The sequence below is a fragment of the Carlito syrichta genome, unplaced genomic scaffold (assembly GCF_000164805.1).
Source record: "Carlito syrichta isolate Samal-C Ts95f unplaced genomic scaffold, Tarsius_syrichta-2.0.1 Scaffold305868, whole genome shotgun sequence".
NCBI lineage: Eukaryota > Metazoa > Chordata > Mammalia > Primates > Tarsiidae > Carlito > Carlito syrichta.
In genome coordinates this window covers 857004-873259 of record NW_007249964.1, presented here as the reverse complement: position 1 = coordinate 873259, position 16256 = coordinate 857004, and the positions used below count along the sequence as shown (strand labels likewise).

General features: G+C 41.1%; 1 protein-coding gene across 7 annotated transcripts in view; it reads left to right on the top strand.

Moving 5' to 3' along the window:
* Nucleotides 1-16256, top strand: part of FOXP1 (forkhead box P1) — a 614874-nt gene that overhangs the window by 531641 nt on the left and 66977 nt on the right. The window lies entirely within an intron of this gene.

Genomic DNA, 16256 nt, shown 5'->3' with positions numbered 1-16256 from the left:
TTTTCCGTGTGGACATTGAGTGAAGGTCTGAAGGATGGAGAGTTGAAAGGGGGAGGTTCTGTTGTATAGACACACACAAACATACACCGTACACGTTCCCCTGATCATGGGATAGATGGTAGCATTGTCTCAATGGCTGCATTCCTATTCGAAAACTAAGACATTTTATTTTTGAATTGCCCTGAGCTGCACATGAATGTTAATTTAAACAGCTGAGGTTGGTTTACAGATCCGGAATATGTCATGTTAGCCTAGACGTTCTAAGAAAATAAAGCTGTTAATTCATGTTATTGTAGTTTAGCCCCCAGCTGTATTAATACTGCTGTTGAAATGCTTTTCAAAAATAGAATATATAAAACTTTTTTACAGTTTACTATTTTTAAACCATTCCCTATGTATTTCATATGCAGAGAGCTTCCACGCACAGAAGAGATCTTTAAAGTAGTATGTGATAGTAAATGCCTTTCCATTAGGAAAAAGTAAATTCTCTATTTTGTTTTGAAATACAAATGACTCGGTGGAAAAAAATTAAAATACATATTTCAGTTACACAATTACAAATATAATTTCATGTATTTATCAAAATATTGAGAATTAAGAAGCCTACTGTTTTATTTGGATGTGTATCTTTATACCAGGAAAATACACATCTCACATTCAGCCATAAAAGCCATGGGTGGTTACTAGAGATGAGGGTAATATATATGTTTTAAGCAAAATTGGCAACTGTCCTTTCAAGATCATTTTGGAATTTCCGTGACAAACATCGACAAGCTAAAAGATATGTTAAACATAATGGTTTACAAGAGTTTGAAGAACAGAATGTTGGACACTAAGAATCAGTTTAGAGCTATTGGGCGAAATGTGGGTTCTGTTGTTTCTAGTGAGGGGAAATTGTGTATGTCTGGAAGCCAGTCTTGGCTCTTGCTTTATCATCTCTTATAATGTCTTTATTATGATTATTTTTTTCAAAATAGAAAATCTTAGGCAGCAGTAGCATTAAAGAAAAGGTTCTAGGCTATTGTCCTTTGCTGTACTTGCTTTTGATGTCGTAAGGTGGATGTGTCCATTTACTGCAGAGTGATTGAATTACATCTTTATCCATAGGCAGAGCAGGAGGCCATACACTGAAAAATGCCGACTGATGCACTTAAGGTATTTGTTGCAATCTCGTCGGCCGTTGTGGAGCCTGCAGAGATTTCCTGTGACATAGAAAACTCTTCTTGTTTAGATGCACTGTGCTCAGTTTCATTCTAAAAGGTTATATATCTGCAGTCAGGTGATAGATTAGCAAGGAGGCAAGTGGGAGAAGAATAGCTCTTTTCATGTCTTAAGGCACATTCGAAAGTAAATGGATCTAAGAGACAGTCTAATTCCAGGAGACTAAGTTTGTTTGAATTTTTTTTAATGGTCCTTATTTGTCTGCACAAAAGTTGTGCTTAATCTTCATTATACTACATGCCAAAATTAGAATACAGACCAGAAAAGAACTTAGATTCCAAAGAGCCTTAATCTGGATGTCTAAACAGGCTGAGTTTTCCAATTGTGCATGCAGAAAGGAAGCAACTATGAAATTATATGCTACCGGTTAATCTCCCAGATCTCTCAGTTTATATTATCTGGTAGGTTCCTAAACATGACTGGATTAAAAGAAAACTCTAGTCAGCACATTTTAACTGAGTGTAGCTAACAAGACAAATGAGCACCTTTGGCTTAAGATAATTCAAAAATTTTAAGCTTATAGAATTCGTCATTTAAAAAAAATCAGTGATTAGGTAGGCAGCTTTGTGTACATATAGGTTTTTCAAGTGAATATTATGTGGCAGCATCTTATTATGTGTGGTTAATTGTAAAATCACATGTGCGATATCCAGTAGAAAAAAAAAAAACTGTCACTAGAAAAGTATGTTCTCACTTGTACACTGAGCTGCCAACTGTCTCAGGAGTTTTTAATCACTGACTTGGAGAAGTTTTATCCCTTACCGGTGCGTCTGTGAAATCTACGTCCTTGCAAGCTCTTCTTTGATATTGGTGGAATATTCTTTTCCCTACATGCTCATGGAGCAGTTTCTGAAGCAAGAAAGAGCCCCTACCACACACAATAATTTAGCCTTACAGACTCGATTGTGGGTTAGCAGCTTTAAGAATTCTTGCCGAGAGGATCTGGGAGTGCTCTGTGAGAAAATGCGCTGGAAAAGGGTAGTATTGTGAGTTTTTGTTTGTTTTTAAAGTAACGAGATGGCTCATCATCTCAGCTGGGTTGCAGCCTTCCATGCCACATGGAAAACTCCTTCTTCCCACTCTTGCCCCATGCGTGTTGCTGGCTCCCATGAGCAGCCACTGCAGCAGCAGCAAGCAAGCTCTGGGGTTTGGTGAGCTGCAATCTGTTAAGGAGATAAATAATGTGCTTGGCACGACACTCCTACTCTCCTCTTTAATTTGTCTTACACAAGGAAAATTATAATTAAATCATTCAGGGTAAACCCTTGAGTGTAGAGAAGGGAAAAAACACACTTTGGTAAAGATTGCCAATAGAAACCCACTTCCCTGTTGTGCAGGGTAGAGCCATTTATCAATATTCAGCACTATTACGGGAGGAGCGGCCCATGTGATTTGTGAAGCGGATGCCAACGTTCAAATCAAGGCTTGTTAAGATCCTGTCCCCGTGCAATCATGGACATTCAGCATCATTAGAATTCAGTACTGGCACCATGCTTCGTGCTTTGATTTTCTCCCGACAATTTAATAATATTTATTGTGCTGATTATATATAAATTCATCGGTGCAATGAACATACCTCTGTTGTCAGTGCCTGAGAGAAGCGTGGCGGGGATCAAGTTCAATGGCAGAAGCTAAAGGGGAGCTGTGACAGGAAGTGGGCACATTTGAACCTCTTACTGTCATTTTATTCCAGAGGAGCAGGAGGTCTTGATTTCTTAGGCAAATGGACAAAACCCGGGCCTGGGAAACGTGAAGATGTCTTGTTTCCTTAACTTGTCTGACTGTGTCGCTTTAGGAAATTCCAAGTTTTGGTGTGGGTAAACAGAATCAACAGAATGCAAATGAAACATTTATTAAAATGCTAAATTTAGTAAAGCCCTTTGAGCTTCTTGGATCAAAGCAGCTATGTAAATACAAATAGCAATTACTACTTAAGTAATTGCCTGAATTAAAATTCTAAATATCACATTACATTATGGTGCACTAGGGAAAGGGACGAGAACTCACATTTAATCAGTTCCTTCTCTGTGCCAAGAGCTGGCTAGACTCTTACATAGAGAACGATGACTCATTTTATCCATACAACCAGTTAGGAGGCAATAGGGATCATTATACCCATTTTACAGATGCTGTAATAGAATTATAGACCTTAAATAACTGACCCAGGGTCACAGAACTGGTTAAGGTATATCTAGGATCCAAATTCAAGTCTGGTTTTTTTTTTAGTTTCTAAAATAATACTTGGAGTTTTCATTCAGCATACAAGTGAATACTAAATTATGATAAGTTAAAAGCAGTGTTCCTAAAATAAATTTTAAATTCAATTGACAGAACATCTATTAATTTAAGCTACCATGTGACGATCTCTGTGTTCGGTCTGGGCGCGGTGACTCATGCCTGTAGGCCGAGGCACAAGGTTTGCTTGAGTCCAGGAGTTCAAGACTAGCCTAGGCGACATAACAAGACCTTTTCTCTACAAAAAAAAATTTAAAATTAGCAAGGTGTAGTGGTGTGCACCTGTAGTCCTAGCTACTTGGGAAGCTGAGGCAGAAGGCTCACCTGAGTCCTAGAGGTTGAGGCTGCAGTGAGCTATGATTGTGCCACTGCACTCTAGCCTGGGTGACGTTGTGAGACCCTGACTCAAAACAAAATCACTGTGTTTAAAGAAAAATACCAGAGTTTCCTCTTTTATAGTGGATACAAGTATTTATTAGGCCTTTCTTGAAGGTGAGTAGGTGGGATTTACAAGATATAAATCAGATGCTCTGAAACAGCACATAATAAAGAACAAAACAAACCCCACAAAGGATTTGCAAACAGGCAACTACAAAATAAGTCTCCCTCCTTTAAAGTCTCCTTACTTTCCTTTCTGCCTTATAAATTTTGCATTTTCTCAATGAACACATCATATGGTCTTTATTCTATTTCAGCTGTCCTCCATAGTCCAAATTAGGAATATCCCTTTTTTCTGATCCTTCCAGCTTTTTGCTTTCAGCTCAAGCACTATTAGTAGATGTTTTATAACTTGAGTATTTCTCAGATTCATAGCTGTTATAAATATTTGTTCCAAGGTGTCCTTAAGCATTTGGTGAAAAAGTGTCTTTGCGCTCTGAAAAGATTGAGGCTTCTGCTGTCTTTGAAGCATCATGCTGTTCTCAGAAGCAGGGGACCCACACTGGGCACTTTGCTCCGTGAGACCTGACCTGCCTTCTGCCCAGTCACGATATTCCTTGCTTAGTTTTTTTCATCCTCACTTATTGACGTAGCCCCATGAATCCAGTTGCTTGCATTCTCTGCCCTCCACAGTTGGCAGATGCCTTCAAATAACCCCTGAAGGTTTTCGCCTGCCTAGTGTACTTTTAGACAGTTTCACTTGATACACAGTCTCTGTTTTTGATTTGTGGCCTCTTGACATAATGCCATGTATTTGACTATACAACAATAACATTTGTGTTTACCGGCCCTGTGATTTTCAAAAGGCAAGGAACTTTGAAACATGGATGTGCCTGATATTTTTTCTTTTTTTTTTAAACTAAATTCTGTGTTGACAAATAACTTTTGGTTCTCTTGGTTTACTTGCTAAAATTCTGGAAGTTTGTTTTCAACACTGTTTTAGATACACAAGCTTTGAATCTTTGCATGCTCTCGTACTGACATTTAAGACCTGTTGAGCCAGCAATTTAAGCAGTAAACTCTAGTTCCTCCTCAGTTTAGTTATTTTGTTTAGAAATCAGATAATAATTTGTTTTGTATTTCTTTGATTTGAAGCTAGAGCAAACTAGTTATTCTAAATCTTCCTTCCCATTAAAGCATTCTGGAGAACCTGTGATCAAATTGCCCCAAATTTTCTTCAAAATTGTTACTGCTATTTCTTTCCAATGTGCTTAAGGCACTTAAACGATCTCTAACAGAAATGGGCAAATTATGGTCAGCCAGCCAAATTTGACCCACTGGTTACTTTTGTAAATAAAGTTTTATCGGGACACAGTCACATGCATTCATTTACATATTGTCTATGGCTACTTTCACACTGTAGTGGCAAGCTCGAGTAGTTACAGCAGAAACCATATGGCCCACAAAAAGCAAAATGTTTACTGTCTGGCCATTACAGCGAAAGTTTCCTGACTCCTGACCTTAATTAACCACTAGACCCGTGTTTCTCAGATTCCCCGATGATATTCTCATGGGGTATTTGTTAAACACATAGTTTCCTAGACCTTTTTCATGAAGTCTTGGATTCTGTTAGTCCGAGATGGATGGGGTATGGGAATTCTTGTTTGTCATACATACCCTAGAATCTTGCTACTAAAAGACTGCAGAACAGGAGCTTTGCCATGACTTGGAAACTAGTTAGAAATTCAGAGTTTCAGACTCTACCCCAGACCCACTGAATCAGGACCTGCTCTGTCACAAGATCCTCAGGGGCTTGGCATACACTTTCAAGTCTGAGAAGTAACGTGCGCTGTATGTTTAGCTCATTTGGGTTTTGACACTGTTGGAAAGGACAGAATTTTTCTCCAAAAATTTGATTAACAGCCCATGCATATTCAGTCCACAAAGCTAGCGGCTTGCCATTCTTGCATAATGGCAGAATAAAAGTAGTCTTTCTGGAAGGACCAGATCCCACTTGCTTCTTTTTCTTTTTCTTTTCTTTTTTTTTTTTTTGAGTTGGAGTCTCACTCTGTCGCCTAGACTGGAGTGCAGTGGCCGCTCCCGGCCACCGCAGCCTTGCCTGCTGGGCTCCGGCGATCCTTCCGCCTCAGCCTTCCGAGTACCCGGAATTACAGGCATGCGCTACCACGCCCGGGCTGATTTTTTGATTTATTGTAGAGATGAGGTCTCGCTGCCCCAGGCGGGTATCAAACCCGCCGGCTCAGGCAATCCATTCACCTCAGCCTCCCAAAGACGCGGGATTATAGGCTGAGCCACCGAGCCCGGCTTGCTTCTTTTTCTTAAGAGACATCAGGAGACCTTGACTTGAGACTCACTTCTTGACTCCCCTTGGCTCTGTGATGATCACGGGCAAGTGGAATGACTTCTTTCAGGTTCTGCTTTCTTTCTTCTTCTCTAGGGAATCAGGACCTGACACAGGATGGTGATGATAATGCAGCTAATATTTTCATAACTATTACTTTTGCCAGACACGATGCAAAAGGACTTGACAGGAGATTTGATATTGTACTCATTTCTCTTTTAGTTCTCACACGTATGGGGTACTATAACCTTTAGTGTAAGCTGGGCCTAAGAATGATTTTATCACTTGCACAGGTCACACAGCTAGTTCTTGACCATGCGGGAACTGGACTCAAGATCTCCCAGCCCTCAAGAACTTGCAATGACTGCCATGTTCTGGTGGTTTCCAGGTTAGTTACTCATCAGAACCACCTTGGCTCCAACCCAGACTTTTGATTAGAATCTCCAATAGGTGATGCTCAGGGATGAAGGCCGGGCCATGCCCTCCAAGGGCTGTATCCTGGGGCCAGACCTATCTGTTCAGCCACAGTTTGGAAGAAGCCCCAAGAAATTCCCTTTGCTAGTTCTCTTGGCCCACCTCATCATTTTTGCCAGGGGGAAGTCAGGAGGCTGGAAACAGGTGATGAGTGATGGAGAATGCACAGAGCAGGCTGGGCATGTCTTGTCAGGTGTGGGGGACCGGAAAAAGAAGCGGGTGTGGCCACCTCTGAGGCCTAAAATACAGGTGCTTATTTTGTTCCAAAGCAATCTCTTGGCAGCATCACCTGTCCCATGTCTATCTGCAGGGGAAGTAACTTGTTTAGGGCAAAAAAAGTTCCTGCTTATGTCAAAAAGAAGCACCCTGCGGGGCAGGGGGGCGGCGATCAACATTTTGTACCCCAAACATACTATTTGGTGTTTGGCAACCATCATGCTTTGAGGAGCTGTGATCTGTTTGTCTCGTTGCTTAAAACCAGTTGCTATGGGACCTTAGAAGTAAGTGGAAGTATTATCTCGGGGCAGTGTGGTATGATGCTGTGTTACCTCCTGTCATTCACACACGCAGGGTGGGCAAGAGGAGAAGAATCTTTAAAATATTCACATGCCATAAAGGAAGGGTTTATGGGGGTTTTTGACTGTTCGCTTTGTGGGGTGATTAAAAGAAAAAAACCTCAGCCATTATTCTCTAACAGCTGTTTTGCTGTACCTCAATAAAGTGCCTTTTACCACAGCACAGCATCATTAGACTCTATAAATCTTTTTCTATTTATTGTGTTTAATGATCAATGCTTCCCAATAAAATGACATCATTGGTCTGGAGAGTCATGTTTATTTTATGTTGCTCTTCAATTTGGTTGGTTTTAATTTTTTTCTTGGGATGTTGCATAATATGAATCTCAATCCGGGCAGTCTGATGTGCCAGATTTCTCATCCCAACTAATCTTCGAACCCCCAGTTTCTTTCATGTCGCAGGGTAGACATTCTTTCCTGAAGCACCTGAAATGGGTTTTCTGGCAAATTCCTTCATTAGCACCCAGCTGTTTTGCAGGTATTTGCACTTGGTTGGAAGGGCCTGCGTCCCCTCCTCCCAAATGTGCCTTTGCTTCTTTTTTTTTGAGTTGTCGCCGGGACTGGAGTGCAGTGGCAGACTCGAGGCCACCCCAGCGTTGACGTGCTGGGCTCCAGTGATCCTTCTTCCTCAGCCTTCCAAGTAGCCAGATATACAGGCATGCGCTACCATGCCCGGCTAATTTTTTTTAAATTTATTATAGAGACGATATCTCACCAAGTTGCCCGGGCTGGTCTTGGACCCACGGACTCGGGCAGTCCGCTCACCTGGGCCTTCCAAAGTGCTAGGATTACAGACTGAGCCACTGAGCCTGGCCACTTTTCCTTCTTAACATATTTTTTCTATACCCAGGGCGTGAGGGAGAGCATGTGGCAGGAGAAGAGGGAGAATCAGCCTTTTGGGAACTCAGATGGTCTTGTCCATGGCACTAGGTTTTACCCTTTTATGTGGAGAAGGTTCTTGTTGAAATGCACACCTTTACTACTTGGATTAAAGAGAACATTTTCTGTGATGGGTATTGGAAGTATCCAAAGGAGGAAAAGGAAGCCAAGGACCTCCAGAAGGCATGTGGTTTAGAAAAGTCCTGGTGTCGATCTATTCGCCTATGAATGACAGCTAGGAGTCTTAAGCTCTTGAGCCAATAATAGGGCCAGATGCGGGGGGACCTTTGCTGGAGACTTAAACGGAAGTCATCTTGCTCTCTTTCTCAAGATTTTCCAAGATGCTTTTTTGCACTGTTACTCTATTTTATTACTATTGTTACTTTTGCTCTGCTTTTTTTAATACTGGTGTTACCCTGTAGCCCAGCTCTATAGATCTTTCAAGGGAACGACCACTCAGCTGACTTGCTCACTGGGGTAATGCAAATGAGCTGTTACATATGTACAGCATTCCTAAAGTTCTTTATTCCACCCCCCTTTGTAATCAGTCAAGGCCTAAGTATATTATAAACTATATTCTCCTCATTAAAACAATAGTGGAGGCTCACAAAGGGAAATTGTTAATATGTGTTCCAGCTTGTCACTTCTGCCTGTGTGAATAAAGAAGATAACCATTCCTTTGGGAAACTATTTCGGGAATTGAGCAACAGATATGCTAGCCAGAGAATTCTCTTAACTGTAATTTTCCTTTTTGTGTGTACTCAAAAATAACATCCTGATGGGCTCCTTGGAGCCACTGCACATGCAGAGCACAATTGCCACAGCCCAGGTGGCGTTAATATGGGACAATCCCCCGGGCACATGTCACCAAGAGTTGTACAGCTTGTTCAGTGTCTTCGTCCATATGGCAATCCTTCCCATTCATAGAAAGGCATTGGGGCTGTGCCGGGCGGGTGCTGCGGTCAATGTAGTATGAAGACTAGGCTTCCACTCGTAGCTGCCTCTGTTGTGCAGTTTGTTTTATTGTAGATCTGAGTTATCACATTCACAAATACACACATCCTTATCACACGTACTTTCTCTATTACAAAGAAAATGCGAGAACAGACTTATTGGGTTTTCCCCTTTATTTTTACCCCCATGCCCTCCCTTTTTCCCCTTTGGTTTTTGAAGCACGTGGTTAACTCAGCAGGTATAATTCTGGTGCATGAAACATTGGTTTATAGAAAGTCAGTTAAATACAGACCTTTCTGGGTAGTTGTTAATGTGTTAACTTAAGTACCACATGCCAGTACTAGAAGTCTTCTACAAACTTGGTGGTCTTTGTGCTCTCACTCTCTCTGTCTTTTGCGTTTTCAGTTATGAAAACTATTTTTGTTGTCCAGTTAGTATTGTTGGGCTAATGTGTTTGTTTTTTAAGTCTTAAAATGAAGAAAGGGAAAATAAAATTATTATCAGTCTCAGAAATCTGAGAGTAAAAACGTTCTCTGGAGGTGTTAGAAGTACAAAGAGAGAATCAAGAAAACAGATTTCGAGTGAGTAAGTGAAAAAAAACAATAGGGACATTTTAAAAGGCCTTGGAAAATTTACCAGAAGGTAAAGACTTCTCCATTTATATACCCAAGTGTTGTTCTACTTTTATGTAACTATTTGTGCTCTTGTTTGGTAAACAAACAGACCCCATAGCAACTGTAGCTGGTGATATTTATACTACCTGTAAGACTTCCCTAAACAAATAGACACACTTTTATGACCTTCAAATTCTATTTCTTTTATAGCCTTCAAGGAAATCAATCTAATGGCAGACTGATCTCATTCTTTGTCTTCTTTCTTTTCCCTTTAAAAAATGCTTTGAGGAATATCTTTGAAGACGCTTTTGTGCATTGTGTATTGTACATCTTTGCTGTGGATGTTGAGTTTGAAGATATATTGTGGCAGAAGGAAAGAAAAATCTGAAGTGTTTGTGTAAATGATGTGATATTTGCTTTCAAAGAGGTCATTTTAGTCATCGGTCGAATTCCAGATCATACTTTGAAAAAGTTAATACTCCACCGGAAATAATGACCATAGATAGACCTAAGAATCAGGCAGGCATCTATGGCTGCTACTCTACTTTCATGTCTGATATAAATGTTAGAAATATATATATATTTTTTGAGTTGGAGTCTCACTCCATCACCCAGCCACCAAGCTGACCAAGTTAGAAATATTGATAGAAGCCAGGCTCGATGGCTCGGCCTATAATCCCAGCACTTTGGGAGGCCAAGGCGAGTGGATTGCCTGAGCCCACGGGTTCGAGATCAGCCCAGCACCTTGGTGAGACCTCATCTCTACAATAAATCAAAAACTAGCTGGGCGTGGTAGCGCACACCTGTCGTTCCAGCAACTTGGAGACTGAGGCAGAAGAATCGCCAGAGCCCCGCAGGTCGACGCTGGGGTGCCCGTGAGCATGCCACTGCAATCCAGCCTGGGCGACAGAGTGAGACACCAACTCAAAATAAAAAAAGAAATATTGATAGAAACTTATTTCTGGTACATATGAGCCCCTGTATTCAACTTACATTTTTCCATATAAGTCATATTCATGACAAGAACAAGATGTCTCATGTTAAAGATCAGTGTGCAAGGAAAATGGCAGTTTAATTAGAAAAAAATTGACACCAAGAGCTGGAACAATACAGTGGTGTTTGAGTAAATAAGATTGTGTAGACAGACTAAAAAGAAACTCAACAAGGATAAATGGGAAGTTGCCCAGAATCCAACAGAAAATGTCTTCCTAAGTGGGACAGAAGTCACCAGGCAATAGTACCCACTCAGCAGAACTTACCAAGCTCTGTCCACAGGCCAGGTGTCATCCTAGCTCGGGGGGATATAGCTATGATCTCCAGAGTCTGTATTCATGGAGACAACATTGTTGTAGAAGAACAATAGAACAAACTAATAATTGGCATAAAGGAAGACAATTCAGTTCTGGAAGAAGAAGAAGCAGGAGAGGGACTGTTACTTGGTGGGGCCGAGGCTACTGTTGGGATAAGTTGGTCTGTTAAAGCCTCTCAGTGATCCTTGAACAGATGTGAAAAAGGGAAGACCCCTCTAGGCTAAAGGCACAGCAGAAGCAAAGGCCCTGACACACAGGCAAAAGTAGAACTTGTATTGCTGCATCATGGCCCATACCTCATTTAGTGTCAAGCTGCCATGTTGTCTTGTGGTGTTCAGTGGCATGTGGACTCCAAAACTGGACTGTGGGATGAGGCAGCCCACTTAAGTTACTTAATCTTGGTGTGCCTCGGTTTTCCACTTCTAAGATGGGTATGATAACAGGCCTTGCCCCATAGATGTAACTATGAGGATTAATGGAGTTAATGCATGTTTTAGTGGCCAGCACATAGTAGGTGCTCAGTAAATATTAACTATTATTGTTCATTGTTATTAAAGATACTTATTCATTCAAACCATACTTATTGAGTATTTATTATATACAAACTCGATGGGTTCTGAGAATTAAAAGGTGACTTCACCGTAGTTCTTCCCCTTGAAGAGCTCAGGCTAATCAAAGAGACAAACATGGAAGCAGACACTTGCTTTTCTATAATTTAGCTATAGAGGTATATGCAGAATGCTATGCAATCCGTGGTTTTTAAAAAAATTAAAATGAGTACTAGAGGAATATCATAGTGTATATATGTATTTTCTCCCTAAGTTCACCACATGTGAGATTTTTTGGCACAGTGAGCTCCATGAAGGACAGTATTTCTCTCTCTTGTCGATGCCCATATCCACATCATCCAGAACAGCCAGCCTGGCATACAGTAGGCAGTAAATTACATTGCAGAGACTCAATGAAATGTTCAGAAGAAAGTGAACTAACGAGATATCAAAGGTCAAGGACCCGTTTAGAGGAGTTCTATATTTGTCACCCTGTGGCCTTATGTGATTAAGAGAATCTGCTTAGCCTTTGTCAGTACCTGTAGATTCTCCAAATGAAGGAGAGCATTTCGATTTCTGCTAAGAGTGGGTCTTTAGCTTGCATCAGAATCACCTGGAATCATGGCTAAATTACAGGCTGCTGGGCCCCACCCCTAGTGTTTCTGGTTCATTAGGCAAGGGCAGGACCCAAGAACTTGTAACTTTAACAAGTTCCCAGGGACTATACTTTGAGAACCACTGCCCTGCATCTTTCTAACTGCTGTCCTCATGGTATGGCGTTCTTCTGTAGTTCAAAGCGACAGAGAAGTGATCTGGATTACTATTATTTAGGAAAACCTGAGTTTCAGTGGCAAGACTCATCATTTCAAAGAGAAAAATTCTCAAGACTATGTCCAATATAAGCTATTTTATAGAACAAAAATTTTTTTAAATGTTGAAGTTGGCCTTTAAATCATTTTAAGTGCTCTGGTTTTGTCTTTGTAGGTTTTTTTATATATGTGCTTCAATTCACTGTCTGTTCTCATTCAATTCCTTTCAGCAGCTGAGCTCCTACTGATACTTTAAGGCCCAGATCAAATAATCTAGTACTTTATGTCCAGCCATCTGTTCAGTTATCTGTCTTTCAGAGGATGAGAACTTATTAGCAATCACAGTCAATGCCAGTGATCTTCAAGCTTATGTATTTATCCCATAACTATAAAAATTTTGAATGCTTACTCCTACTAAGTGTATTTATTAATCAGTTATATATGTCAGTATAGTCTCTGAGAACTTGCTAAAGAAACAAATTCTTGGGTCCTACCCTGACCTTCTGAATCAGAAACACTAGGGGTGAAGTCCAGCAAACCTGTCTTTTAGCCATGACTCTAGGTGATTCTGATGCAAAGACTGAGACCCACGTGAATGAAGCTTCTTGAACCACAGAGAGCTAAAAGTAATTACATAAAGTAGGAAGTAATTCTAAGAGACCATAAAAGCAAGCACCTAATGGTGTTGAGCCATTTTGTGTCTTAAAGTTACTTGTCCCTTCTTCTGCTTTCTTGTCTGGCTCTCATACATGATTCTCTTGCTTCTGGAGTATGATGTAACTCTTGGAAGTCTTGTGCCAACTTCCGTAGAGTCCTGGGGATGGGAACGACATAAGAATTAGTACTGGAACTTGGTCCTCTCTGGTTTTGGATGTATTGTTGGTTCCTCTAACATATGGACAAGGTTCCGCGTAGACCTTGTGACTCACCAACGCAAACACACTTGCGCTGACATAATGAGAATGCCTGCCTAATGGTGTTAATAACTTTTGGATTAGTGGTCCCTGTGTCTGTATTGACACAGTTGCTCACACCGCTCTTTGGAAAGCATTCTGTTTTCTTAACGAGATCCCAGTGTTAATGCTGCCAGTGGTAAACTCTTAGTTACAAACTCAGAATAGCCCTTACTGGTGTCAGAAACAAAAGCTGGACCTCTGCCTCTTCTTGTTCTTTTCCTTTGTTTATTCCTTCACTCGTCACTTTGCAAATACAGGCAGTCTGTGTTTGTCATCGTGCGTTCTGTGTTTGTGATTGGGTTTTGATCCAGGCACACCAACCGGCCTGCAATACTAGGCTCTAATTCTCTGCTCCGTTGTCCCACTGTGCCACATACTCCTGGCATCTAGGGATTGAGATGGCGTGTTTCAGTCAGTGGAACTGGAAAGGGAGTACGGCAGATTGGTGGCCTGGTTGGTGTTGAAAGTAACTGCCAAATGTATTACCTGTCATGGTGCTTAGCCTCAGGTTCTTACCATTGCCAAAACAGCTGATTGCTAGTCACATATATCGCCCACATTTGCGATGCCCCTCGATCCTGAGGGATTCTAGTCCTAAAAACATCGGACATGCTACTCTGTGCTGTTGGAGTCTTTGTGAGTCTTTTTCCCATAAGTCCAGAATGACCCTGAGACTCTCCCTTCCCCAGTGAAAATTCAGTTTAAAGTGTGTCTTCAGAAACTTGCCACCGGCTCCATGTCAACTTAGGAAATTAATCTAGCTGTGGGTCTCAGAGTTGTGTAATAAAATGAGCTTCATCCTAAGGAATGAAATCTGTGAAGTTAGAGGTTGAGGGCGCTAGATATAGTCTTGTCTATTAAAACAAGTCTGCAAGTCTTTAAAAATATGCATTCTTTCTTCATGTGACATTGTGTGAACCACTACTGAGTTCATGCAAATGGCGTATGGGGATATTTTGATAGGATTCGTTCATTTTGCAGAAGAGTGGGACTTTAACTGAATATGGGCTATGCCAAGTTCATCAAAATGCAACCTACGTGGTAGACATTAGTTCCCTAAAAAAATGGAAAACTATCACTTACCTTCTCACTTACCTTCCTAAAAGGTAATTCATGACTCAGCTTTTCCTCAAACATATTGTGCACTTGCAAGTTCAGGGATATGAACCAGGTTTAAGGGGTACTTAAGGAAGACCTAGAGTTTGGGAATGTGAAGTTTTGAGATGCTGTTAAACCCACTGGTTCAACAGTTTACTCTGAGATATTCCTTTTCAGGCAAACAGTAGCCACTGATCAAAATCATCCAACACATCTGTGCTATTGTAAAGTTGGTGTTTGTTAAACAGAAACAGAAAATGACCTTTTCCTTGAACTACTTTATTCAACCTTGCCTTTTTTGTTATATTTTAAAAAAAAATACAGCCTTGCATATAATTCTTAAATAACTTTGAGCCAACAAGCATTTTTTTTAATGAGTTTGCGGCTGTTACTTGGTGAGGTTGCCCAGTGCTGTTTCTTTTCAACCATTCATAGAGCGGTCACCCCCCAGATGTTGCTATAAGCATAGTCATTTTTTTAAAAAATTTTTTTTCTTTTTTTCTGAGTTGGAGTCTCACTCTGTCGCCCAGACTGGAGTGCAGTGGCACACTCCGGCCATCGCAGCCTCGACCTGCTAGGCTCCGGCGATCCTTCCGCCTCAGCCTTCCAAGTAGCTGGAACTACAGGCGCGCGCTACCACGCCCGGCTAATTTTTGGATTTTTTGTAGAGATGAGGTCTCGCCAAGTTGCCCAGGCGCGTCTCAAACCCGCGGGTTCAGGCAATCCACTCACCTCCACCTCCCAAAGCGCGGGATTACAGGCTGAGCCACCGAGCCCGGCCTTTTTTTTTAATTTTTAAATTTTTTTAGCATGGTCATTTTTAGATCGGGTACAGAGCAGGGAACTCATTCCCAGCTCCTTGGTACTCAAGTTGTAGTCCGTGACCCATCGGCACTGGAAATTTGTTGCACATTCACAGTTGTGGGCCTCACCCCAGAACCACTGAAATAGATTAGCATCCAGGATGAAACCTGAGAAGCATTACCCTAGGAATAGTGATGGGAAAGAAAAGTTATATGTCCTTATCTCTGATGTGCCTTCTCTTTGGCCTTGCCAACATTTTTTGAGTTAGTCTCCTGCCATTCTCAATTTTGGGCATACCTGCATATATCTATGACTGCTTTTTGTGTGTCTGTGTGTTGGAGGTCTTTCTCTGTCACCCAGACTGGAGTGCTGTGGCACAATCACTGCTCACCGCAGCCTAGAACTCTTGGGCTCAGGCAAATCGATCCTCCTGCCTCAGACTCCCAAGTAGCTGAGACTACAGGTGCATGACACCACACCTAACACATTTTTTTTTAATTTTTAATTTTTGTAGAGACAAGGTCTTGCTATGTTGTCCAGGCTGGTCTTGAACTCCTGGGCTCAAGCAATCTGCCTCGGCCTCCCAAAGTGCTGGGATTATAGGCGTCAGCCACCACACCTGAACTATTACTGCTGTTTACTTAATACTTTTCTTAAAATTGACAAGTTTAAATCAGTTTCATAAAAAGTTACTGCTGAGAAATCATAATTCCAGTATTCTAATAATTTTTTTTAATATGCATGAGCATGAATCTGTAACTATAAAAGTAAGGGTATTTGTATATTACTCAAACCCACCTAACACTCCCCAGCGGGCCATGTCCTGAGGACAACTACAGTAGGGCAACCCTGTATTTCTTTCAGGATAATTCACATTTCAAGAAAGAAGAAAAACCCCAGACATACATGGTTCCTAGCTTGTATTTCTGATAGAAAGTTAGTTAAGGTAGTCCTCACATCTCGGAGCACAATATTGAGAGCAGATAATAACAATAATCTCCATCATTGTTTAAAAGCACAAATCTGGCACTTAATAGAC